Source organism: Mustela erminea, chromosome 12 (assembly GCF_009829155.1).
Source record: "Mustela erminea isolate mMusErm1 chromosome 12, mMusErm1.Pri, whole genome shotgun sequence".
NCBI lineage: Eukaryota > Metazoa > Chordata > Mammalia > Carnivora > Mustelidae > Mustela > Mustela erminea.
The window spans coordinates 75125828-75152408 of record NC_045625.1 but is presented as its reverse complement, the minus strand read 5'-3'; the positions used below and the strand labels follow the sequence as shown (position 1 = coordinate 75152408).

Genomic DNA, 26581 nt, shown 5'->3' with positions numbered 1-26581 from the left:
TGCTTTCTTAATTTCTCTTTCTGATAGTTCACTATCAGTGTATAAAAATGCAACAGACTTTTATATTTTGATTTTGTATCCTGAAACTTTACTGAATTTATTGGTTCTAACAGTTTTTGGTGAAGTCTTTAGGATTTTCCATATATAATATCATGTCATATTCAAACTGTGACAGTTTCATTTCTTCCTTTACAATTTGGATGGCTTTTATTTCTTTTTCTGCCTAATTGCTCTGGCTAGGACTTCAAATACTATATTGATTAAAGTGTCAAAAGTGGACATCATTGTCTTGTTCCCTAGTAATTTTTTATTGGATACTGGATCTTGTGAGTGTTACGTTATTTGGGAATGAATATTGTGTTCCTTAACAAATGTTAAACATTTTCTGACCAGTAGGTAAGTTACTGGCAGGTTAGTTTGATCCTTTTAAGATTATTGAAAAGTCTTCTTAGGGTGAGTCTACAAAAGTTTTTTTCTGGAGCTAATTTAGTCTCATTTCTAAGGTATATTCCTTATGGACTCTACCAAATGTCCTTTGTGTTCAGTGAAGTCTCTCTAGTTTGGATAGAAGAAACTCTACTAATGAATGTGTGGGCAAGCGGACTATTCACCTTACAGCTCCGCAGCAGTGTTCCTTCCTTGGAAGCTGCTCTTTTCCAGCTTCATGGGACCTCATCATATTTAGTTACAGATTGGTATTTTGTTCAAACATGAGGGAACTCAAGCAAATCTCCGAAGTTGTTTCTCTGTGTAGCTCTATCCTCTCTTGTCCTATAAATTCTAATTCCCTGAAATCTAATGTCTGTCGCCCTAATCCCAGAACATTGTCAAACTCCTTCTGTGTCATAGTCTAAGAATTATCCCAGGACAGAAAACCTAGGCAATGGGAGGGGGGAATCACTTCTTTTTTCTTTTCTCAGGGATAAAGTCCATAGTTGCCTTATATCTAATATCTAAAAATAGGTGTTTCCTATATTTTGCCCACTTTTCTAGTTGTGTACAGTGGGAGGGTAATTTCAGATTCTTACTGGATAAAAAAGAAAAAAGAAAAAGGCAGTACATTTAAATAACTGCTCAAAACATTCAAGTTAAGCAGCTTAGTTACTAATCTATGTCCAAGCTTCCTGGAATTCAACGATTATAAGGGCAATAACTTCTGTACCTGTTCTTTAAGAACATAAACTCACAACTGGCTATGTACATCACCAAATACACTGAAGATTCTTCTGCATTAGAAACATTCCCAGTCAAAAGCAAAGAATTTTATTTATAGAATCCCCTTCCCCCTGGCCATTTAATTGTCTTCCTTTCTGTGTTTTCTTAAAACTGCTTTCTTATAGTCTGGAGTGTATGTATGATTACTTCTCCGCTTTCTGTTCCCCCATTCTGACACTCAGCATGAAACTCCGAATTCTATCATTTCCCACTGTAATTTCTTCATTTTTCTTTAGAATTTGATCCGAGTTTGTAATTCTCTTTACTCCTTCCACCACCTGCTTCTAGGGAAAGTGATTATAAGGGCAGAATTTACCAAAGCTCTGTTTTTAGAAGACTGAGACTTCGCACAGACATCTGTCTGTTCAGGAGAAGTTCCCCATCCTTATTGTATCTTGTCTCCAGGCCAATCTTATAATCTGCATGAGGAAAGCATTCCTGAGGGAGCTCTCCTATTACATTCATCCTGTCTATTCTTCTCATTGTTTAATTTCAGCCAAACGGCCTCTGAATCCATTTCACTGATGGGGAAGGTGTACAGAATTGATTTTAGTATAGAATATGGCTTTTTCTAGATAACAATGTCTCATAGTTAAATGATGATTATTTGTTATTTTTCCCAGGTCTTTTGCCCTCTATTATTTTGCAGAGCAAGGGTAGGGCAGCAAGCACAGGCAACCCTGTCAACAGCAATCAAACCCCCAGGTTAGGAGGAAGGAGTATCAGGCTCAAGGAAGGATGGGTTAGTAATGGAAACAAAGAGGTGGAGGAGTGGAAGCAGCCGCATCTATTCTTGTTTTTTTTTTTGTTTTTTGGGTTTTTTTGGTGGTGGTTTGGTAAATATAAATAGGGCCTATGCCTTTTTTTTTTTTTTAACTGAGTAGAATTTCACAGGGTTTAATGATTTTTGAAAACTACAATATATTTTCCATGACCATGATTTACTATCACACATAGTGGCTCTTCTGGGATTTATAGTAAAGGAATGTGCACACCCAAATTAAAAAAAAAATAGCTGGCTCTGTGTGTCTTGAATATCAAATGTGAAAGGACCAGGTACTGATAAGCTGATTAGAGTGTTAATATAAACAAAAAGCAGCCCAAGCAGGAAACAAAAGTAATATAGAGTTTTCTAAAGTACCTAAGTCCAATAGTATTTATACCCCTTGCCAGACATAACTGATAATAAGATAAAATATCAGTTTTTTCCTAATGCTAAATGAAGTTCATTTTCTCTTCAAATATTGTGAACACTATTTCCATAAAATCATAAGATAAATGTGTGATGATTGGTTCTGCCTATATTCAAATGGTTCAAAAGCATTTCCCAGAACCATGATGGGTATGTCATACACACATGCAAACACACATGGACACACATATGGTTGGGTGAGGGAGAGACAGAGAGAGAGAAAGAGGCTAGAGACAAGACAATTGTATACTTGAAATAAGAGTGAATTATGTGACTATCATCCTAGTGTTCAAAAAGTAGTGACATTTTATCTTGGAAAAATACTTAAAAATAATACATAAAAGACGGGGCACCTGGGTGGCTCAGTCAGTTGACCATCCAACTCTTGATTTCAGCTCAGGTCATGATCTCAGTGTCATGAGACAGAGCCCTGCATTGGGCTCCACACTGAATGTAGAGCCTGTTTAAGATTATCTCTCTCCCTCTTCTCCTGCCCCTCCCCCTATTCTCTCTCTCTAAAAATAATAATAATAATAATAATACATAAAGGAATAGGACAGTAAATTGTATTCTTCAATATAACCAATTATGTAAACTAAAAGCAGGTAGGATACTAGATGTAACTTCTGGTTAAACATTATAGACTGAACGCAAGTGTTTCTCTGTTGCCTCCTGAAACCACAATTAAATGATGACAAAATAATTGCTTAAAAATAAAAAACTAGGGACCCCTGGGTGGCTCAGTTGGTTAAGCAGCTGCCTTCGGCTCGGGTCATGATCCCAGCGTCCTGGGATCGAGTCCCACATCAGGCTCCTTGCTCGTCAGGGAGCCTGCTTCTCCCTCTGCCTCTGCCTGCCATTCTGTCTGCCTGTGCTCGCTCGCTCTCTCTCTCTCTCTCTGATAAATAAATAAAATCTTTAAAAAAAAAATAAATAAAAAATAAAAAACTAACAAAGAGAACACACCCAAAAGGTAAAAGAAAATGCCATTAGACATTCCAGTGGATGAGAGACATTATTTACATTTTAAATCCTGATGGCAGATATGCAAGTGTTAACTGACTTGGAAAACCAGAGAAAGCTGAAGAAGTAAGGCATAAACAAAAAAGGAAGCCAAACCCTATGACCCAGCAATTGCACTACTGGGTATTTACCCTAAAAATACAAACATAATGATCCAAAGGGGCACGTGCACCTGAATGTTTATAGCAGCAATGTCCACAGTAGCCAAACTATGGGAAGAACCTAGATGTCCATCAACAGATGAATGGATCAAGAAGATGTGGTATATATATATATACAATGGAATACTATGCAGCCATCAAAAGATGAAATCTTGCCATTTGTGACAATGTGGATGGAACTAGAGGGTATTATGCTTAGCGAAATAAGTCAATCGGAGAAAGACAACTATCATGATCTCACTGATATGAGGAAGTGGAGATGCAACATTGGGGGTTTGGGGGGTAGGAAAAGAATAAATGAAATGAGATGGGAGACAAACCATAAGGGACTCTTAATCTCACAAAACAAACTGAGGGTTGACAGGGGGAGGGGGATAGGGAGAGGTTGGTGGGGTTATGGACGTTGGGGAGGGTATGTGCTATGGTGAGTGCTGTGAAGTGTGTAAACCTGGCAATTCAAAGACCTGTACTCCTGGGGCTAATAATACATTATATGTTTATAAAAAAAATTTTTTTTAATTATAAAAAAAGGAAGCTAATTCATGTCCCCCCTACCCATGAAAGGCTCAGGAATTTGTGAAGTTGATTATATTTGATAGCTACCAATCAGCTTTTGAGACCCTCAGTCAACATGTTTAGAATACGAAGGCTCAATAAGCATTTGGAGACAACCCCTAACAGTAAGCATAAGAACCAGAACAGATGGGAAATAAGAGGAAACCCCAAGGTGTCCCCAAGGTGGGACACCTGGGTGGCTCAGTGGGTTAAGCTGCTGCCTTTGGCTCAGGTCATGCTCCCGGGGTCCTGGGAAGGGCTCCTTCCTCATTAGGGAGCCTGCTTCTCTCTCTGCCTCTGCCTGCCACTCTGCCTGTTTGTGCTCTCTCTCTCTCTGCCTATGACAAATAAACAAAATCTTAAAAAAAAAAAAAAAAAAAGGAAACCCCAAGGAAAATCACTAAATACCAACATCAGAAGAAGACTTCAAATCATTATCATACGCAGAGATTTGGGAGAATTATTCCATCCAAAAGAGGGTCAGATTGCTATACTTAAATTATAAATATAATAGCTGATATATAAAAATCAATAGAATGGTTGAAGAATAAAGTAGAGATGTCTTCTAGAAATTAGAACAAAAAGACAATTTGAGATGGAAAATTGGATAGAAAAAAGAAAATGAGAGGATCAGACAGGAGACTTAGACATTCTAGAAAGATAGAAATTAAAAAAGAAAAGTTATTGAAGACTTAATGAGAAATATTTCCAGAAATAAAGAATGAGAATGTATGGTGGAAGAGGCTGTAGAGTGTGAAGTGTAATGGATAAAAAATATGTTCCAGGGATGCCTGGGTGGCTAAGTGGGTTAAAGCCTCTGCCTTCAGCTCAAGTGATGATCCCAGGGTCCTGGGATCGAGTCCCACATCGGGCTTCCTGCTCACCAGGGAGCCTGATTCCCCCTCTCTCTGACTGCCTCTCTGCCTACTTGTGATCTCTGTCTGTCAAATAAATAAAATCTTAAAAAAAATATATGTTCCATACCAACGAAGAACATCACAAAGCTTTAGATCACAAGGGATAGAGCTACACTTCTGAAAGCTTTCAGAGAGAGGAGAACAGATCTATACATAGAATTGGGAATTAGAAAAGAGCAACAAAAAAGTCTTTAAAATTCTTAAAATCCTTATTAACTTGAATGCATGTTTTAAAGGTTTTATTATTTATTTGAGAGCAAGAATGCATGAACAAGCTGTAAAGAGAGGGAGAGCGAGGGAGAATTTGAGCGCAAAGTCCAACATGGGGCTCATTCCCACAACCATGAGATCATGACCTGAACTGAAACCAAGAGCTGGACACTTAACTCACTGAGCCACCGAAGCACCCCAGGATGCCTTGTATATCTTTTTGTAACATGACTGCTGTGGCCAGGTCTTCCAGTATTATGTTGAATAAAAACATAATATATATATAGTATATAGTATATAACATAAATATAATGAACATAATATATATAACAGATACACAATTCTTTTTTCAAACCACCAAAACAACATAAATATGGAAAGAAACTATTTATAATTAGCCAAACACACTCCTCTTGAATCTAGCTTGGATCTCTACTAAAACTTTCAAAAGCATTCTCATCTTTCAAAACACTGTTAAGATTAAGTAAATGTAAGACGAAAATAAATAGCACCTAATCAGCTTTGAGATCACCATATTTACCTCCACTGTCTTTTACCAATGCATAAACTCACCGTTTGGCTGAGTCATATTCTGTGTACACCTGTGTAATCTGGCCAAGCTGTTCCCAAGAAGGTGCACTGCTCAGTACGGGACTGGTGCAAGGTGAAAGGGTCAGGAGAGAAGGCTGGCAAAAATGGTCTGATTCCATGAGATTTCCACTTCCTCATCTGCAAAATAAACTCAGTAAATCCTCCCTTAAGGTAGTAAAAGAAATGATATATTTAAATCATCTGCCAAAGTGCCTGACTTACACTTAGCACGTAGTAGATATTTTTCCTTCCTCCATGACACTTTCATATTTTTAAAAGCACCTACAACAGTGCTTTGTATATGATAGATGTATACCACTATCTGTGGTATAAAAATGTCATACTTTCAAAGTAAGTTATTAACCCGATTGCTAGCTTACTTTTCTTCAGGCTAAGAAATCTTAGATTATTATGAAGGTTTTTGTAAAGGATTAATTTTGAATATATTTTTCTCTGGACTTCCTCCAAGTTCTCTACTGTGGCAGATAATCCTGGTTGCCTAGTCCACAGCCATGCGCTCATAGTGCCTCTTAGTGGAAAGAGACTCCTTCCTTTCCACTACATACTGAAGAAATCAGATATTCTGTTTCCTAGCATCCCTCGCTGCCGGAATGGGTAAGCAAGTTAACTGGGCCAATGGGACCTGAGAGGAATGCCCTGAGAAAACTGAAAAGATTTTCTTCTTTAATAAAATAGAAACTTTCTCCTTCCTGCTTTTGTTACTGGCAGCATGATATTTGGAACTATAGCAGCCATATTGTGACCATGAGGCAAGGCCAAAAGAATCACAAAGAAGTTAAACCTAGAGCTATGTACAAATTCTAGTTATAAGGGAAAAAATAGACCTCTACTGTCTAAGCTATTTTTACTCAGATGTTCTATTTCTTTCTTTTTTTTAAGATTTTATTTATTTATTTGACAGACAGAGATCACAAGTAGGCTGAGAGGCAGGCAGAGAGAGAGAGAGGAGGAAGCAGGCTCCCTGCTGAGCAGAGAGCCTAATGTAGGGCTCAATCCCAGGACCCTGGGATCATGACCTGAGCCAAAGGCAGAGGCTTTAACCCACTGAGCCACCCAGGTGCCCCAGATGTTCTATTTCTTGAAGCCATTTAGTATCTTTTAAATACATCCATGTTAAGTTTAAATTGCGTAGCCTTGTAATGAACCCAGAGTTTTAATAACCAATGCTGGTAAATAGGCACATTAATAGCTGCTTTTCTGTTTTGTTTTTATTTACTGTATAATCAAGAAATTTTCTTTTTTTTTGACAGAGAGATAGAGATCACAAGTAGGCAGAGAGGCAGGAGGTTAGGGAGCCTAGGCAGGATTGGGGGAGCTGGCTCCCTGCTGAGCAGAGAGCCTAATGTAGGGCTCAAACCCAGGACCCTGAGATCATGACCTGAGCTGAAGGCAAAGGCTTAATCCACTGAGCCACCCAGGCGCCCCAGAAATTTTCTCTTTAGCTAGGCTAAATCAGCATATTACCTACTCTCTGCATTGAGTGGTGGTGGTTGCCTTCAAACGTGAGACAGCTTTACTTGTCTGGATCTAAACTAAAACTTATTACTGTTAAAAAATAAAAAGACATACAATTCGGAAAGGTACAAAAAAAGAAGTAAAAATCACTCCTAATTCTACTCCTTAGAGAAAACCATAATTGCCATTTTGCTGTGTTTTTTTTTCAAATGCATCCACTTTAGCTATTTTAGTTTGTAGCTATCTTTATTTTATAATGGAATCAGATTATTCGAGAGAGCAAATTGGTTGTGCTAGGTAGCCATCAGAATCCTGAAGTCCTTCTACTGACACAGCCAGAGGAGCCACAGCTTCTTAGCATACCTGGAAACCCACACCTGCAATCAGCCATGGAATGAGCCCAGCCTTTGGAGAGGTAATTTGGCTTTTACTAGATGGACTATTTTTTTTTTCTTTCCCTACTCCAACTAAATCTATTCTCCACACCCAGATGTTCAATGGGGTGAACGTTCCCATTGATTTAATGTATTAACAGTTTAGAGTTGGCTGGGAAAGGAAAGCTACTTTGTAATATACACAGAGCCAGATTGGTAAACCACAAAGTGTGGAAGTCAGAATTGCAGCATTGGGGGAAATGGTCTCAGACTGTAGGAAAGAGCAGGGAGAGTAAGGATGCCTGGAAGGCAACCTCAAGAGATGTTAAAGGGGTCATGGCCTGGGACAAATGGCTTTTAACCACTTGGCCCAAATCTATAGGCTCCTTCTCGATCATCTCAAGTGGTTATATTTCCAAATGGTATGCTGATGGCTGTGATATTTTCAAAACTCTTTTAGTTAAACTTTGTTTGAAAACATATACATCGATTGCTGGGGCAGTTGGTAGTGACAACTGGGACAGGGAGGGGAGAGTGAGGTAAGGCTGGATGAACCCACCCTTCACCACCCGCACCTGCCTTCAGGTAGTCCAGGAAGGATCTGCTGTGGACCAAGGGGAATGAAGGAGCCCGCAGGGTTGTCCTCTTCCCTATCCACCTGCATGGCCATCTGTCTCATGTTAGTCTCTAAATGCTTTGAGCCTAAGTACTCCTGAAGTAACTCAAGCCTTGGCTTCCCAGGAGTAACAGACATCTCTTAGACCTGAACCTCCAGAATAATGGTGTATTCATTTTCCAGGGCTGTTGTAATGAAGTACCAAAAACTGGTGGCTTAAGGAATGGCATGATAAATTTAAAGTGCTGAAAGGGAAAAATCTGCAGCCCAAAATACTCTATCCAGCATGGCTATCATTCAGAACAGAGGGAGAGATATAGAGTTTCTCAGACAAACAGAAGCTAAAGGAGTTTTGTTTTGTTTACCACTAAACCAGCCCTACATGAAATGTTAAAGGGGACTCTTTGAGTGAAAAGGAAAGATGATAAGTAAAAGTATGAAAAGCGGGAAATACAAAAGCAGTAAAAATAAGTAGATCTGTATAAATCGGTCATATGATTCACCAAAAAAAAAGCATGTAAAATATCACACCATATACCTAAACTTATGGGGAAGTGGCATGAAGAATGAGTTCGAAATTACATGATCATTGACTTAATATTGACTGCTACATACAGAAGATGTTATTTACAAACCTAATGGTCACCACAAACAAAGTAATATATATATAAAGAAATATATATGTAAAGAAATATATTTAAAATATATATATATATAGGTAATATAGGTAAAGAAAAAAGAGAAAGAAATCCTAATATAGGGGTGCCTGGGTGGTTCAGTTGGTTGGGTGACTGCCTTCAGCTCAGGTAATGATCCTGGAGTCCCAAAGTGATCAGGTAATGATCCAGGGCACCCAGTGTGAATCTCACATTGGGTGCCCTGTTCAGTGGGGAACCTGATTCTCCCTCTGACACTCCCTCCTCTCATGCTCTCTCTCTCTCTCTCAAAATCTTAAAAAAAAAAAAAATCCAAATATATCATTAAAGAAAGGCAGCAAACTCTAAAAGATAGCAAGAGAACATCAGAGAAACATTATAAAAACAATCACAAAACAAGTAACAAAATGGCAATAAATACATATGTATCAATAATTACTTTGAATGTAAATGGACTAAAACTCCAATCAAGAGACACAGGATGACAGAATGGATTTAAAAAAAAAAAAAGACCCAGTTATATGCTGCCTACAGCACACTCATTTCAGATCTAAAGATGCCTACAGATTGAAAGTGAGGTGATAGAAAAATATTTATCATGCAACTGGATGTCAAAAGTAAGCCAGGGTAGCCATACTTACAACACACAAAATAGACTATAACAAGAGACAAAGAAGGACAACATATAATAATAAGGGGGTAATTCAACCAGAAAATGTAACAATTGTAAATAATTGTGCACCCAACAGGAGAGCACCCAAATATATAAGACAGTTAATAACAAACATAAAGATAAGGTGAGTGCTGTGAAATGTGTATGCCTGATGATTCACAGACCTGTACCCCTGGGGCAAATAACACATTACATGTTAATAAAAATAATTAGTAAAAAAAAAATAACAAACATAAAGTAACTAACTGATAGTAATACAATAACAGTAGGGGACTTTAACACTCCCCCACCCCTTATATCAATAGATCATCCAAACAGAAAATCAACAAGGAAATGGTGGCTTTCAATGACACACTGGACTGGATGGGTTTGATAGATATATTTAGAATATTCTATCCTAAAGCAGCACAATACACATAACATTCTCCAGAACAGATCATGTATTAGACCACAAAACAATTCTCAAAAAATTCAAAAGGACTGAAGTCATACCATGCATCTTCTCTGACCACAATGCTATGAAACTAGAAAACAACCACAAGAAAATATCTGGAAAGAGCATAAATACACAGAGGTTAAATAACAAGCTACTAAACAATGAATGGGTCAAATAAGAAATCAAAGAAAAAGTAAAATATTGCACAGAGACAAACAAAAATGATAGCACAACAGTCCAAAATATTTAGGATGCAGCAAAAGCATCTAAGTTCTAAGAGGGAAGTTTATAGCAATACAGGCATACCTTAGGAAGAAACAAAATCTCAAATAACCTACCTAACCTTAAACCTAAAGGAGCTAGAAAAAGAAGAACAAAACTCACCACGTGAAGGAAAGAAATAATAACAATTAGAGCAGAAATAAATGATATAGAAACTGAAAAACAAACAACAGAATAGATGAATGAAACCAGGAGCTGTTTCTCTGAAAACAAAATAAATAAAATTGATAAACCTTTAGCCAGATTCATCCAAAGAGAAGAGAGAGAGAGAGAGAGAAAAGACTCAAACAAAATCACAAATAAAAGAGAAGTAATAGCCAGCACCACAGAAATATTAACAATTGAATAGAATATTATCAAAAATTATATTTCAGAAAATTGGACAACCTAGAGGAAGTGGATAAATTCCTAGAAACATATAACCTACCAAAACTGAAGCAGGAGGAAATAGAAAATTTGAATGGACCAATTGCCAGCAAGGATAATGAATTCCAAATAAAAATACTTCCAACAGGAAGGTGGAGGAGTAGCAGACTGAAATGACATCAGGTCCCAGAAGGTCAGCTAGATAGTTATCAAATCATTCTGAACACCTACAAACTCAACAGGAGTTAGAGAAGAGCAGTAATTCTAGGAAGGGAAAATCAAACACTTTCCTAAAGGTAGGACACGCGCAGAAGTGAATCTGAAACAACGGGAAGATAGACCGCCACTCCTGGTAAGCAGTGGAGCAGGGAAGCACAAAATCAGAACTTTTAGAAGTCTGCTCCACTGAGGGACATCACTCCACAGGCTAAGTGGGGGTGACCCCTTGTGGGGACAGTGTGGTCTCAGGCCCTGCAGGGTCACAGAAAGATTGGGGGTGTCTGAGTGTGGCAGAGCTCCCAGGTATTGGAGTGGGGAACCTGGCTATAGAGATGGAGCCAAAGGGTGAGATCTCAACTTGAGGTTACCTTAAACCATGATCCAAGGCACAGTCAAGCCACTGCTCTTGGAGCAGGGACTCAAGTGACAAATCCAGAGAGACCCCTCCTTCCTCCTCCAGGAGAAGCGGTGCAGGAATGCACGGCAGGAATCTGCTCCATTTGGAGGCTCCAAATGGGGCCATGTGCCAGATAGAAACACCTGGTCACAGGCCAGGTGAGCACAGAGCACGGCCGGAGATCAGGGAGACAGGAGTGATTGAATGCTTTTCTATGAGGGCACACTGAGGAGTGGGGCCCTGAGCTCTCAGCAACTGTGGGCTGGAGACTGGGAGGCTGCTATTTTCATTCCCATCCTCCAAAGCAGTACGAAAAGCAATCGGGAACAAAAGCTCCCAAGAGCGAACCTGAGCAGATTGCTCAGCCGGGTCCCTGGCAAGGGTGGTGCAATTCCGCCTCGGGCAAAGACATTTGAGAATCACTGCAAGGGGCTCCTCCCCCAGAAGATCGGCAAGAACATCCAATGAAGACCAAGCTCACCAATCAAGAACAGCAGAACTCCAGAGCAAGGCAAAAGCAACGCATAGAATTCATGACTATTCCCCATGATCCTTTAGTCTTGCAAAGTCAAATATTTTTTAACTTTTTTTCCGTATTCTATTTTTTTTAGCTTTTCCTCTTTCCTCTTTTAACATTTTTTACTAGTTTATCTTAACAGTACCTTTCTTTAAAAAATATCTTTTTTAACCTTCATTGTTATACTCCTATTTTATCCCTTAATTGTATCTAACCTTATTTTTTGTATATGTATAGTGTTTTTTTCTTTAAAATTTTGGGATATAATTTTTTCTGAGAGATCAAAATATACCCTAAATCTAGCATATGGCTTTATTCTAGTCTCCAGCCTGAGCACATTCTCTCTTTTTTTTTCTTTTTCCAACCAACTTATCAATTCCTTTTTAGAATTTTAAAAAAATTTTTCATCTTTACAGTCATATTCCATCCCTTCATTGTGTTTACCCTTATTTTTGTATATATATGTCTTTCTTTCTTTAAAATTTTGGGAAGTACTTTCTTCTAAGAGACTAGAATATACCCAAAATCAAGTGGGTGGCTCTGTTTTATTCATCAGTCTAATATATATATAATAAAATATTATATATTATATATATCAATATTATATATATTTTTAATATTATATATATAAATAAAATATTATATATAATATTTTATTTTTATTTCTTTTCCCCCCCTTCTTCTCCTTCTGGTTTTGGGTCTCTTCTGATTTGGCTAGCATACATTTTTATGGGGTCTTTGCCACCCTTTTAGTATTTTATCCTTTTGTTCATTTATTCTTATCTGGATAACATGACAAGGTGGAAAAACTCACAACAACAAAAAAAGAACAAGAGGCAGTACCGATGGCTAGGGACCTAATCAATACATACATTGGTAATATGTTAGATCTAGAGTTCATAATGATGATAATTAAGGTGCTGGCTGGGCTCAAAAAAGGAATGGAAGATATGAGAGAAACCCTTTCTGGAGAAATAAAATCCCTTTCTGGAGAAATAAAAGAACTAAAATCTAACCAAGTTGAAATTTAAAAAGCTATTAACGAGGTGCAATCAGAATGGAGGCTCTTACTGCTAGGATAAATGAAGTAGAAGAGAGAATTGGTGATATAGAAGACCAAGTAATGGGGAATACAGAAGCTGAGTAGAAGAGAGACAAAAAAACTACTGGACCACAAGGGGAGAATTCAAGAGATAATTGATACCATAAGATGAAACAGTATTAGAATAATTGGGATTCCAGAAGAAGAACAAAGAGAGACAGGGGCAGAAGGTATATTGGAGCAAATTATAATAGCAAATTTCCCTAATATGGCAAAGGGGAAAAGCGTCAAAATTCAGAAGGCACAGAGAACCCCCCCCTCAAAATCAATAAAAATAAGTCCACACCCTGTCATCTAATAGTAAAACTTACTAGTCTTAGTGACACAGAGAAAATCTTGAAAGCAGCTCAGGAGAAGAAGTCCTGTAACATACAATGGTATAAATATTAGATTGGCAGCAGACTTATCCGCAGAGACATGGCAGGCCAGAAAGGGCTGGCATGATATATTTAGAGCACTAAATGAGAAAAATATGCAGCCAAGAATACTATATCCAGCTAGGCTATCATTGAAAATAGAAGGGGAGATAAGAAGCTTCCAGGACAAACAAAAATTAAAAGAATCTGCAAACACCAAACCAGTCCTACATGAAATATTGAAAGGGGTCCTCTAAGCAAAGAGAGAGCCTAAAAGTAGTAGACCAGAAAGGAACAGAGGCAATATACAGTAACAGTCATTCTACAGGCAATACAATGGCACTAAATTCATATCTTTTAATAGTTACCCTGAATGTAAATGCAATAAATGCCCGAATTAAAAGACACAGGGTATCAGAATGGATAAAAAAACAAGACCCATCAATATGCTGTCTACAAGAAACTCATTGTAGACCCAAAGACACCTCCATATTAAAAGTGAGGGAATGGAAAACAATTTACCATGCTAATGGACATCAAAAGAAAGGTGGGGTGGCAATCCTCATATCAGATAAATTAGATTTCAAGCCAAACACTATACTAAGAGATGAGGAAGGACACTATATCATACTCAAAGGGTCTGTCCAACAAGAAGATCTAACAATTATAAATATCTATGCCCCTAACATGCAGCAGCCAACTATATAAACTCAATTAATAACAAACTCAAGGAAACACATTGATAATAATATAATAATACTAGGAAGCTTTAACACCCCCTCGCTGAAATGGACAGATCATCCAGGCAAAGGATCAACAAGGAAATAAAGGCCTTAAATATTCAGAACATTCCATCCCAAAGCAACAGAATACACATTCTTCTCTACCGCACATGGAACGTTCTCCAAAAAAGATCACATTGTGGGGCACAAATCAGGTCTCAACTGGTACCAAAAGACTGAGATCATTCCCTGCATATTTTTAAACCACAATGCTCTGAAGCTAGAACTCAATCACGAGAGGAAAAAAGGTAAAAAGAACTCAAACACATGGAGGCCAAAGAGCATCCTACTAAAGAATGAATGGGTCAACCAGGAAATTAAAGAAGAATTTAAAAAATTCATGGAAACAAATGAAAATGAAAACACAACTGTTCAAAATCTGTGGGACACAGCAAAGGCAGTCCTGAGAGGAAAGTATATAGCCATACAAGTATTTCTCAAGAAACAAGAACGGTCTCAAGTATACAACCTAACCCTACACCTAAAAGAGCTGGATAAACAACAGCAAAGAAAGCCTAAACCAACAGGAGAAGAGGAATGATACAGATCAGAGCAGAAACCAATGAAACAGAAACCAAAAGAACACCACAGCAAATCAAAGAAACTAGGAGCTGGCTCTTGAAAGAATTAATAAGATTGATAAACCACTGGCCAGACTTATCAAAAAGAAAAAGGACCCAAATAAATAAATAAAATCATGAATGATAGGGGAGCGATCACAACCTACACCAAAGAAATACAAACAATTATGAGAACATATAATGAGCAACTGTACACCAGTAAATTTGACAATCTGGAAGAAATGGATGCATTCCTAGAGACGTATAAACTACCAAAACAGAACCAGGAAGAAATAGAAAATCTGAACAGGCCCATAACCAGTAAGGATTGAAAGAGTCATCAAAAATCTCCCAACAAACAAGAGCCCACAACCAGATGGCTTCCCAGGGGAATTCTACCAAACATTTAAAAAAGAATTAATACTTATTCTCCCAAAACTGTTCCAAAAAATAGTAATGGAAGGAAAACTTCCAAACTCATTTTATGAGGCCAGCACTACCTTGATCCCCAAACTAGACAAAGACTCCATCAAAAAGGAGAATTACAGATCAATACTCTTGATGAACACAGATGCGAAAATTCTCACCAAAATACTAGCCAACAGGATCCAACAGTACATTAAAAGGATTATTCACCACAACCAACTGGGATTTGTTCTTGGGCTGCAAGGTTGGTTCAACATCCACAAATCAATCAGTGTGATATAGTACATTAATAAAAGAAATAACAAGAACCATATGATACTCTCAATAGATGCTGAAAAATCTTTTGACAAGTATAGCATCCTTTCTTGATCAAAACTCTTCACAGTGTAGGGATAGAGGGTATGTACCTCAATATCATCAAAGTCATCTATGAAAACCCCACAGAGAATATTCTTAATGGGGAAAAACTGTGAGCTTTCCCTCTAAGGTCAGGAACACAGCAGGGGTGTCCACTATCACCACTGCTATTCAACATAGTACTAGAAGTCCTAGCCTCAGCAATCAGACAACAAAAAGAAATTAAAGGCATCTAATGAGCAAAGAAGAAGTCAAACTCTCACTCTTCGCAGATCATATGATACTTTATGTGGAAAATCCAAAAGACCCCACTCCAAAACTGCTAGATCTCATACAGGAATTCAGTAAAGTATCAGGATATAAAATCAATGCAAAGAAATCAGTTGCATTTCTATAAACCAACAACAAGACAGAAGAAAGAGAAATTATGGAGTCAATCCCATTTACCATTGCACCCAAAACCATTAAGATACTTAGGAATAAACCTAACCAAAGAGGCAAAGAATCTGTACTGAGAAAACTATAAAGTACTCAAGAAAGAAAGTGAGGAAGACACAAAGAAATGGAAAAATGTTCCATGTTCATGAATTGGAAGAACAAATATTGTGAAAATGTCTATGCTACCTAAAGCAATCTACACATTTAATGCAAGCCCTAGCAAAATACCAACCATTTTTTTCAAAGAAATGGAACAGATAATCCTAAAATTTATATGGAACCAGGAAAGACCCTGAATAGCTAGAGGAATGTTGAAAAAGAAAGCCAAAGTTGGTGGCATCACAATTCCAGACTTCAGGCTCTATTACAAAGCTGTCATCATCAAGGCAGTATGGCACTGGCACAATACAGACACACAGATCAATGGAACAGAATAGAAACCTCAGAAATAGACCCTCAACTCTATGGTCAACTAATCTTTGACAAAGCAGGAAAAAAAGTCCAATGGAAAAAAGATAGTCTCTTCAACAAATGGTGTTGAGAAAATTGGACAGCCACATGCAGAAGAATGAAATGGACCATTTTCTTACACAACACACAAAAATAGACTCAAAATGGATGAAAGACCTAATGTGAGATGGGAATCCATCCAAATCTTTGGAGGAGAACACAGGCAGCAACCTCTTTGACATCAGCGGCAGCAACTTCTTCCTAGAAACATCTCCAAAGGCAAGGGAAGCAAGGGCAAAAATGAACTATTGGGACTTCATCAAGATCAAAAGCTTTTGCACAGCAAAGGAAACAGTTAACAAAACCAAAAGACTGCTAACAAAATGGGAGAAGATATTTGCAAATGACATATCAGATGAAGGGCTAGTATCCAAAATCTGTAAAGAACTTATCAAACTCAACACCCAAAGAACAAATAATCCAATCAAGAAATTGGCAGAGGACATGAACAAACATTTCTGCAAAGAAGACATTCAGGTGGCCAACAGACACATGAAAATGTGCTTTCTCCACATCACTCAGCATTAGGGAAGTACAAATCAAAACCACAATGAGATACCACCTCACACCAGTCAGAATGGCTAAAATTAACAAGTCAGGAAATGACAGATGCTGGCGAGGATGCAGAGAAGGGCGAACCCTCCTACACTGTTGGTGGGAATGTAAGCTGGTGTAGCCACTCTGGAAAACAGCATGGAGGTTCCTCGAAAAGTTGAAAATAGAGCTACCCTACAACCCAGCAATTGCACTACTGGGTATTTACCCTAAAGATACAAATGTAGTGATCCAAAGGGGCACATGCACCCGAATGTTTATCACAGCAATGTCCACAGTAACCAAACTATGGGAAGAACCTAGATGGTCATCAAGAGATGAATGGATAAAGAAGAAGTGGTATACATATATGGAATACTATGCAGCCATCAAAAGAAATGAAATCTTGCCATTTGCAATGATGTAGGTGGAACTAGAGGGTATTACGCTGACCCAAATAAGTCAATCAGAGAAAGACAATTATCATAAGATCTCCCTGATATGAGGATTTTGAGAGGCAGGGCGGGGGTTTTGGGGGTTAAGGAAGGAAAAAATGAAACAAGATGGGATCAGAAGGGAGACAAACCATAAAAGACTCTTAATCCCACAAAACAAACTGAGGGTTGCTGGGGGAAGGGGAGGCATGGAGAGGGTGGCTGGATTATTGACATTGGAGAGGATATGTGATATAGTGAGTGCTGTGAAATGTTTAAGCCTGACGATTCACAGACCTGTACCTCTGGGGCAAATAATACATCATATGTTAATAAAAATAATTTTAAAAATACTTCTAAGAAATAAACATCCAGGACTAGATGGCTTCACAAGCAAATATTACCAACATTTAAAGAAAACCTATACTTCTCAAACTACTCCAAAAAATAGAAGGAGACCTTCTAAATTCATTCTCTCAGGCAAGCACTGCCCCGATACCAAAACCAGATAAAGACACCACAAACAAAGAGAACTACAGGCCAACATCTCTCATGAATATACATGAAAAATCCTCAACAAAACAGTAATAAATCAGAGCAACCATACATTAAAAAGTCATTCACCATGATCAAGTGGGATTTATTTCTGGGATGCAAAGGTGATTCAATATTTTCAGATTAATCAGTGTGATATGTCACATCAACAAGAGAAAGGATAAAACCATATGATCATTTCAACACATGCAGAATAAGCATTTGAAAAAGTACAACATTAATTCATGATAAAAGCCATCAACAAAATAGGTGTGGAGGAAACATACCTCAACATAATAAAGGCCACTTACGAAAAACCCACATCTAACATCATACTCAATGGGGGAAAACTGAGATCTGTATCCTAAGATGAGGAAGAAGACAGGATGGTCTCTCTGACCACTTCCATTCAACATAGTACTGGAAGTCCTAGTCACAGCAATCAAATGACAAAAAGAAATGAAAGCCATCCAAATTGGTAAGGAAAAGTAAAACTCTGTTTGCAGATGACATGATACTATACATAGAAACCCAAAACACTCCACCAAAACTGCTAGAACTGATAAACGAATTCAGTAAAGTCACAGGATGCAAAATCAACGCACAGAAATCAATTTCATTTCTATATACTAAGGCTGAAGGAGCAGAAAGAGAAACTAAGAAAACAATCCCATGTACAAGTGCACCAAAAACAATAAAATGCCTAGGAATAAACATAACCAAAGAGATAAAAGACCTGTAGTCTTATAAAACACTGATGAAAGAAGTTGAAGATGACACAAACAAATGAAAAGATATTCTTTAGAAGAACAAATATTGGGTGCCTGGGTGACTCAGTGGGTTAAGCCTCTGTCTTCAGCTCGGGTCGTGATCTCAGGGTCCTGGGATCGAGGCCCGCCTCTGGCTCTCTGCTCAGCGGGGAGCCTGCTTCCTCTCTCTCTCTGCCTGCCTCTCTGCCTCCTTGTGATCTGTCTGTCAAATAAATGAATAAAAAAAATCTTAAAAAAAAAAGAAGAACAGGGGAGGAGTCAAGATGGCGGAGAAGTAGCAGGCTGAGATTGCTTCAGCTAGCCAGAGATCAGCTAGATAGCTTATCTAAAGATTGCAAACACCTGAAAATCCATTGGCAGATCGAAGAGAAGAAGAACAGCAATTCTGGAAACAGAAAAACAACCACTTTCTGAAAGGTAGGACCGGTGGAGAAGTGAATCCAAAGCGATGGGAAGATAGACCCCGGGGGGAGGGGCCGGCTCCCGGCAAGCGGCGGAGCAACCGCGCACAAAATCAGGACTTTTAAAAGTCTGTTCCGCTGAGGGACATCGCTCCAGAGGCTAAACCGGGGCGAAGCCCACACGGGTTCAGCGTGGCCTCAGGTCCCGCAGAGTCACAGAAGGATCGGGGGTGTCTGAGTGTCGCAGACCTTGCGGGTATTGAAACGGGAAAGCTGGCTAAAGAGACAGAACCGACAGTAAGCTCACAGCTCGGGGTTACCTTGAACCGGTCGCAGGCTCGGTGAGCTCGGAGCGCGGCCGGAGGTCAGGCAGACGGGAGTAACTGGGCGCTGTTCTCTGAGGGCGCACTGAGGAGTGCGGCCCTGGGCTCTCGGCTCCTCCGGGCCGGAGACCAGGAGGCCGCCATTTGTATTCCCGTCCTCCGGAACTCTACGGAAAGCGCTCAGGGAACAAAAGCTCCTGAAAGCAAACCCGAGCGGATTACTCACCCCGGCCCCGGGTAAGGGCGGTGTAATTCCGCCTGGGGCAAAGACACTTGAGAATCACTACAACAGGCCCCTCCCCCAGAAGATCAACAAGAAATTCAGCCGAGACCAAGTTCACCTACCAAGGAGTGCGGTTTCAATACCAAGGAGAGCAGCAGAATTCCAGAGGAGGAGAAAGCCAAGCACGGAACTCATGGCTTTTTCCCTGTGATTTTTTTTTTAGTCTTGCAGTTAATTTAATTTTTTTTTTCTTTTTCATTTTTTGTTTTTTTTTTTCTCTCACCTTCGGGTAAAATTTTTTTTTTTTTAACTGTTACCTTTTTCTTTTTTAACGATTTTTTACTAGTTTATCTAATATATATATATTTTTTCTTTTTTACATTTTTCTTAGGTGTTTTCTTTTTTTTTAATTCTTTTCTTTTCTTTTTTTTTCTTTTTTTCTTTTTCTTTTTTCTTTTTTTTTCTCTTTCTTCCTTTTTAAACCTCTTTTTATCCCCTTTCTCCCCCCTCACGATTTTGGATCTCTTCTAATTTGGTTAAAGCATATTTTCCTAGGGTTGTTGCCACCCTTTTAGTATTTTACTTGCCCCTTCATATACTCTTATCTGGACAAAATGACAAGACGGAAAAATTCAACACAAAAAAAAGAACAAGAGGGAGTACCGAAGGCTAGGGACCTAATCAATACAGACATTGGTAATATGTCAGATCTAGAGTTCAGAATGACAATTCTCAAGGTTCTAGCCGGGCTCGAAAAAGGCATGGAAGATATTAGAGAAACCCTCTTGAGAGATATAAAAGCCCTTTCTGGAGAAATAAAAGAACTAAAATCTAACCAAGTTGAAATAAAAAAAGCTATTAATGAGGTGCAATCAAAAATGGAGGCTCTCACTGCTAGGATAAATGAGGCAGAAGAAAGAATTAGTGATATAGAAGACCAAATGACAGAGAATAAAGAAACTGAGCAAAAGAGGGACAAACAGCTACTGGACCACGAGGGGAGAATTCGAGAGATAAGTGACAGCATAAGACAAAACAACATTAGAATAATTGGGATTCCAGAAGAAGAAGAAAGAGAGAGGGGAGCAGAAGGTATACTGGAGAGAATTATTGGGGAGAATTTCCCCAATATGGCAAAGGGAACAAGCATCAAAATTCAGGAGGTTCAGAGAATGCCCCTCAAAATCAATAAGAATAGGCCCACACCCCGTCACCTAATAGTAAAATTTACAAGTCTCAGTGACAAAGAGAAAATCCTGAAAGCAGCCCGGGAAAAGAAGTCTGCAACATACAATGGTAAAAATATTAGATTGGCAGCTGACTTATCCACAGAGACCTGGCAGGCCAGAAAGAGTTGGCATGATATTTTCAGAGCACTAAACGAGAAAAACATGCAGCCAAGAATACTATATCCAGCTAGGCTATCATTGAAAATAGAAGGAGAGATTAAAAGCTTCCAGCACAAACAACAACTGAAAGAATTTGCAAACACCAAACCAGCTCTACAGGAAATATTGAAAGGGGTCCTCTAAGCAAAGAGAGAGCCTACAAGTGGTAGATCAGAAAGGAACAGAGACCATATACAGTAACAGTCACCTTACAGGCAATACAATGGCACTAAATTCATATCTCTCAATAGTTACCCTGAATGTTAATGGGCTAAATGCCCCTGTCAAAAGACACAGGGTATCAGAATGGATAAAAAAACAAAACCCATCTATATGTTGCCTCCAAGAAACTCATTTTAAGCCCGAAGACACCTCCAGATTTAAAGTGAGGGGGTGGAAAAGAATTTACCATGCTAATGCACATCAGAAGAAAGCAGGAGTGGCAATCCTTATATCAGATCAATTAGATTTTAAGCCAAAGACTATAATAAGAGATGAGGAAGGACACTATATCATACTCAAAGGGTCTGTCCAACAAGAAGATTTAACAATTTTAAATATCTATGCCCCCAACGTGGGAGCAGCCAACTATATAAACCAATTAATAACAAAATCAAAGAAACACATCAACAATAATACAATAATAGTAGGGGACTTTAACACTCCCCTCAATGAAATGGACAGATCATCCAAGCAAAAGATCAGCAAGGGGGACGCCTGGGTGGCTCAGTTGGTTGGACGACTGCCTTCGGCTCAGGTCATGATCCCGGAGTCCCGGGATCGAGTCCCGCATCGGGCTCCCAGCTCCGTGGGGAGTCTGCTTCTCCCTCTGACCTTCTCCTCGCTCATGCTCTCTCTCACTGTCTCTCTCTCAAATAAATAAAATCTTTAAAAAAAAAAAAAAAAAAAAAGATCAGCAAGGAAATAAAGGCCTTAAACGACACACTGGACCAGATGGACATCACAGATATATTCAGAATATTTCACCCCAAAGCAACAGAATACACATTCTTCTCTAGTGCACATGGAACATTCTCCAGAATAGATCACATCCTCGGTCCTAAATCAGGACTCAACCGGTATCAAAAGATTGGGATCATTCCCTGCATATTTTCAGACCACAATGCTCTAAAGCTAGAACTCAACCACAAAAGGAAGTTTGGAAAGAACCCAAATACATGGAGACTAAACAGCATCCTTCTAAAGAATGAATGGGTCAACTGGGAAATTAAAGAAGAATTGAAAAAAATCATGGAAACAAATGATAATGAAAATACAACGGTTCAAAATCTGTGGGACACAATAAAGGCAGTCCTGAGAGGAAAATATATAGCGGTACAAGCCTTTCTCAAGAAACAAGAAAGGTCTCAGGTACACAACCTAACCCTACACCTAAAGGAGCTGGAGAAAGAACAAGAAAGAAACCCTAAGCCCAGCAGGAGAAGAGAAATCATAAAGATCAGAGCAGAAATCAATGAAATAGAAACCAAAAAAACAATAGAACAAATCAACGAAACTAGGAGCTGGTTCTTTGAAAGAATTAATAAAATTGATAAACCCCTGGCCCGACTTATCAAAAAGAAAAGAGAAAGGACCCAAATAAATAAAATCATGAATGAAAGAGGAGAGATCACAACTAACACCAAAGAAATACAAACTATTATAAGAACATACTATGAGCAACTCTACGCCAATAAATTTGACAATCTGGAAGAAATGGATGCATTCCTAGAAACATATAAACTACCACAACTGAACCAGGAAGAAATAGAAAGCCTGAACAGACCCATAACCAGTAAGGAGATTGAAACAGTCATTAAAAATCTCCAAACAAACAAAAGCCCAGGGCCAGACGGCTTCCCGGGGGAATTCTACCAAACATTTAAAGAAGAACTAATTCCTATTCTCCTGAAACTGTTCCAAAAAATAGAAATGGAAGGAAAACTTCCAAACTCATTTTATGAGGCCAGCATCACCTTGATCCCCAAACCAGACAAGGATCCCACCAAAAAAGAGAGCTGTAGACCGATATCCTTGATGAACACAGATGCGAAAATACTCAACAAAATACTAGCCAATAGGATTCAACAGTACATTAAAAAGATTATTCACCACGACCAAGTGGGATTTATTCCAGGGCTGCAAGGTTGGTTCAACATCCGCAAATCAGTCAATGTGATACAACACATCAATAAAAGAAAGAACAAGAACCATATGATACTCTCAATAGATGCTGAAAAAGCATTTGACAAAGTACAGCATCCCTTCCTGATCAAAACTCTTCAAAGTGTAGGGATAGAGGGCACATACCTCAATATCATCAAAGCCATCTATGAAAAACCCACCGCAAATATCATTCTCAATGGAGAAAAACTGAAAGCTTTTCCGCTAAGGTCAGGAACACGGCAGGGATGTCCATTATCACCACTGCTATTCAACATAGTACTAGAGGTCCTAGCCTCAGCAATCAGACAACAACAGGAAATTAAAGGCATCCAAATCGGCAAAGAAGAAGTCAAATTATCACTCTTCGCAGATGATATGATACTATATGTGGAAAACCCAAAAGACTCCACTCCAAAACTGCTAGAACTTATACAGGAATTCAGTAAAGTGTCAGGATATAAAATCAATGCACAGAAATCAGTTGCATTTCTCTACACCAACAGCAAGACAGAAGAAAGAGAAATTATGGAGTCAATCCCATTTACAATTGCACCCAAAACCATAAGATACCTAGGAATAAACCTAACCAAAGAGGCTAAGAATGTATACTCAGAAAACTATAAAGTACTCATGAAAGAAATTGAGGAAGACACAAAGAAATGGAAAAATGTTCCATGCTCCTGGATTGGACGAATAAATATTGTGAAAATATTTATCTACACATTTAATGCAATTCCTATCAAAGTACCATCCATCTTTTTCAAAGAAATGGAACAAATAATGCTAAAATTTATATGGAACCAGAAAAGACCTCGAATAGCCAAAGGGATATTGAAAAAGAAAGCCAACGTTGGTGGCATCACAATTCCGGACTTCAAGCTCTATTACAAAGCTGTCATCATCAAGACAGCATGGTACTGGCACAAAAACAGACACGTAGATCAATGGAACAGAATAGAGAGCCCAGAAATAGACCCTCAACTCTACAGTCAACTAATCTTCGACAAAGCAGGAAAGAATGTCCAATGGAAAAAAGACAGCCTCTTCAATAAATGGTGCTGGGAAAATTGGACAGCCACATGCAGAAAAATGAAATTGGACCATTTCCTTACACCACACACAAAAATAGACTCAAAATGGATAAAGGACCTCAATGTGAGAAAGGAATCCATCAAAATCCTTGAGGAGAACACAGGCAGCAACCTCTTCGACCTCAGCCGCAGCAATATCTTCCTAGGAACAACGCCAAAGGCAAGGGAAGCAAGGGCAAAAATGAACTATTGGGATTTCATCAAGATCAAAAGCTTTTGCACAGCAAAGGAAACAGTTAACAAAACCAAAAGACAACTGACAGAATGGGAGAAGATATTTGCAAACGACATATCAGATAAAGGACTAGTGTCCAGAATCTATAAAGAACTTAGCAAACTCAACACCCAAAGAACAAATAATCCAATCAAGAAATGGGCAGAGGACATGAACAGACATTTCTGCAAAGAAGACATCCAGATGGCCAACAGACACATGAAAAAGTGCTCCATATCACTCGGCATCAGGGAAATACAAATCAAAACCACAATGAGATATCACCTCACACCAGTCAGAATGGCTAAAATCAACAAGTCAGGAAATGACAGATGCTGGCGAGGATGCGGAGAAAGGGGAACTCTCCTACACTGTTGGTGGGAATGCAAGTTGGTGCAGCCACTCTGGAAAACAGCATGGAGGTTCCTCAAAATGTTGAAAATAGAACTGCCCTATGACCCAGCAATTGCACTATTGGGTATTTACCCTAAATATACAAACGTAGTGATCCAAAGGGGCACGTGCACCCGAATGTTTATAGCAGCAATGTCCACAATAGCCAAACTATGGAAAGAACCTAGATGTCCATCAACAGATGAATGGATCAAGAAGATGTGGTATATATACACAATGGAATACTATGCAGCCATCAAAAGAAATGAAATCTTGCCATTTGCGACAACATGGATGGAACTAGAGCATATCATGCTTAGCGAAATAAGTCAAGCAGAGAAAGACAACTATCATATGATCTCCCTGATATGAGGAAGTGGTGATGCAACATGGGAGCTTAAGTGGGTAGGAGAAGAATAAATGAAACAAGATGGGATTGGGAGGGAGACAAACCATAAGTGACTCTTAATCTCACAAAACAAACTGAGGGTTGCTGGGGGGAGGGGGTTTGGGAGAAGGGGGTGGGATTATGGACATTGGGGAGGGTATGTGCTTTGGTGAGTGCTGTGAAGTGTGTAAACCTGGTGATTCCCAGACCTGTACCCCTGCGGATAAAAACATATGTTTATAAAAAATAAAAAATTAAAATAAATACATAAATAAATAAATAAATACTGTTTCTCTGTTGCATCTGCTCGAAGCTTCCTTTTCATCACATCACATTCCCCTTATTTCCCAACCCTATTTTCTGGAAAAGAAAATGTAATTAGATTGGAGGCATAGGAAGCATGAGTAAAGACATGGGACTGCTCCTTTTGTATGGCTTGAGTTGGCAGTGAGAACAAAGATGATGAATATTCTAGAAAGATCTTAAAAAGGTAAATACTGCAAAACTTGGTATTATATTTGTATGAAGGGTAATGGAGAAGGAGAAATCAAAGATAATACACAGATACTGACTTTGCAAGTAGGTAGATAATGTATTAGAATAGGCTAGTTTATGTCACTGTTAACAAATGACCCCTGCTATGAATTGAATTGTGTCCCTCCAAAATTCCTATGTCAAAGCCCTAACACCCAATGTCATTGTATTTGAAGTAAAGAAATAATTAAGGTTAAATAAGGTCATAAGGATGGGGTCTTGATCCAATATGACTAAAGTCCTTAGAGGAGCAGGTACCAGAGAGCTCACTTGTACTATCCACCATGTAAGGTCATCTGCAGGCCAGAAAGAGACGCCTTACCAGGAATCAAATCAACTAGCACCTTGATCTTGGACTTCCCAGCCTCCAGAACTGTGAGAAATAAATTTCTGCTAAGTCCCCTGGTCTGAGGTCTTTTGCTATGGCAGCCGGAGCCGACTAAAGCCAGCCACCCCTCACCTTCCTCTCCATCCCCAAATATCTATGAAGTGCCACACTGAGCCTTACAAAAACATAAGTACATGCTACAGACACACGGAGTAATAATGCCCCAGATGTGGAGCTAGGAAGTTGGGTTAACGGTGGCACCATTCTCTATCCCAAGTTTCTTAGACTGAGAGAAATTGAAGATAAATCAAAAGGTGGGTGCCTGGGTGGCTCAGTCAGTTAAGCATCTGCCTTCAGCTCAGGTCATGATGCCAGGGTCCTGGGATCAAGTTCTGTACCGGGCTCCCTGCTCAGCGGAGTCTGCTTCTCCCTCCATCCCTCCCCACTGCTCGT

At 38.9% G+C, this 26581-nt stretch overlaps 1 long non-coding RNA gene across 1 annotated transcript in view; it reads right to left on the bottom strand.

The window, feature by feature from the left end:
* Window positions 1-5615: 5615 nt before the first annotated feature.
* LOC116570726 overlaps window positions 5616-26581 on the bottom strand; it is an 82185-nt gene continuing 61219 nt past the window's right edge. Inside the window, exon 3 of the long non-coding RNA XR_004277537.1 lies at window positions 5616-6002. This is a non-coding gene — a long non-coding RNA (uncharacterized LOC116570726). The remainder of the gene's footprint in view (window positions 6003-26581) is intronic.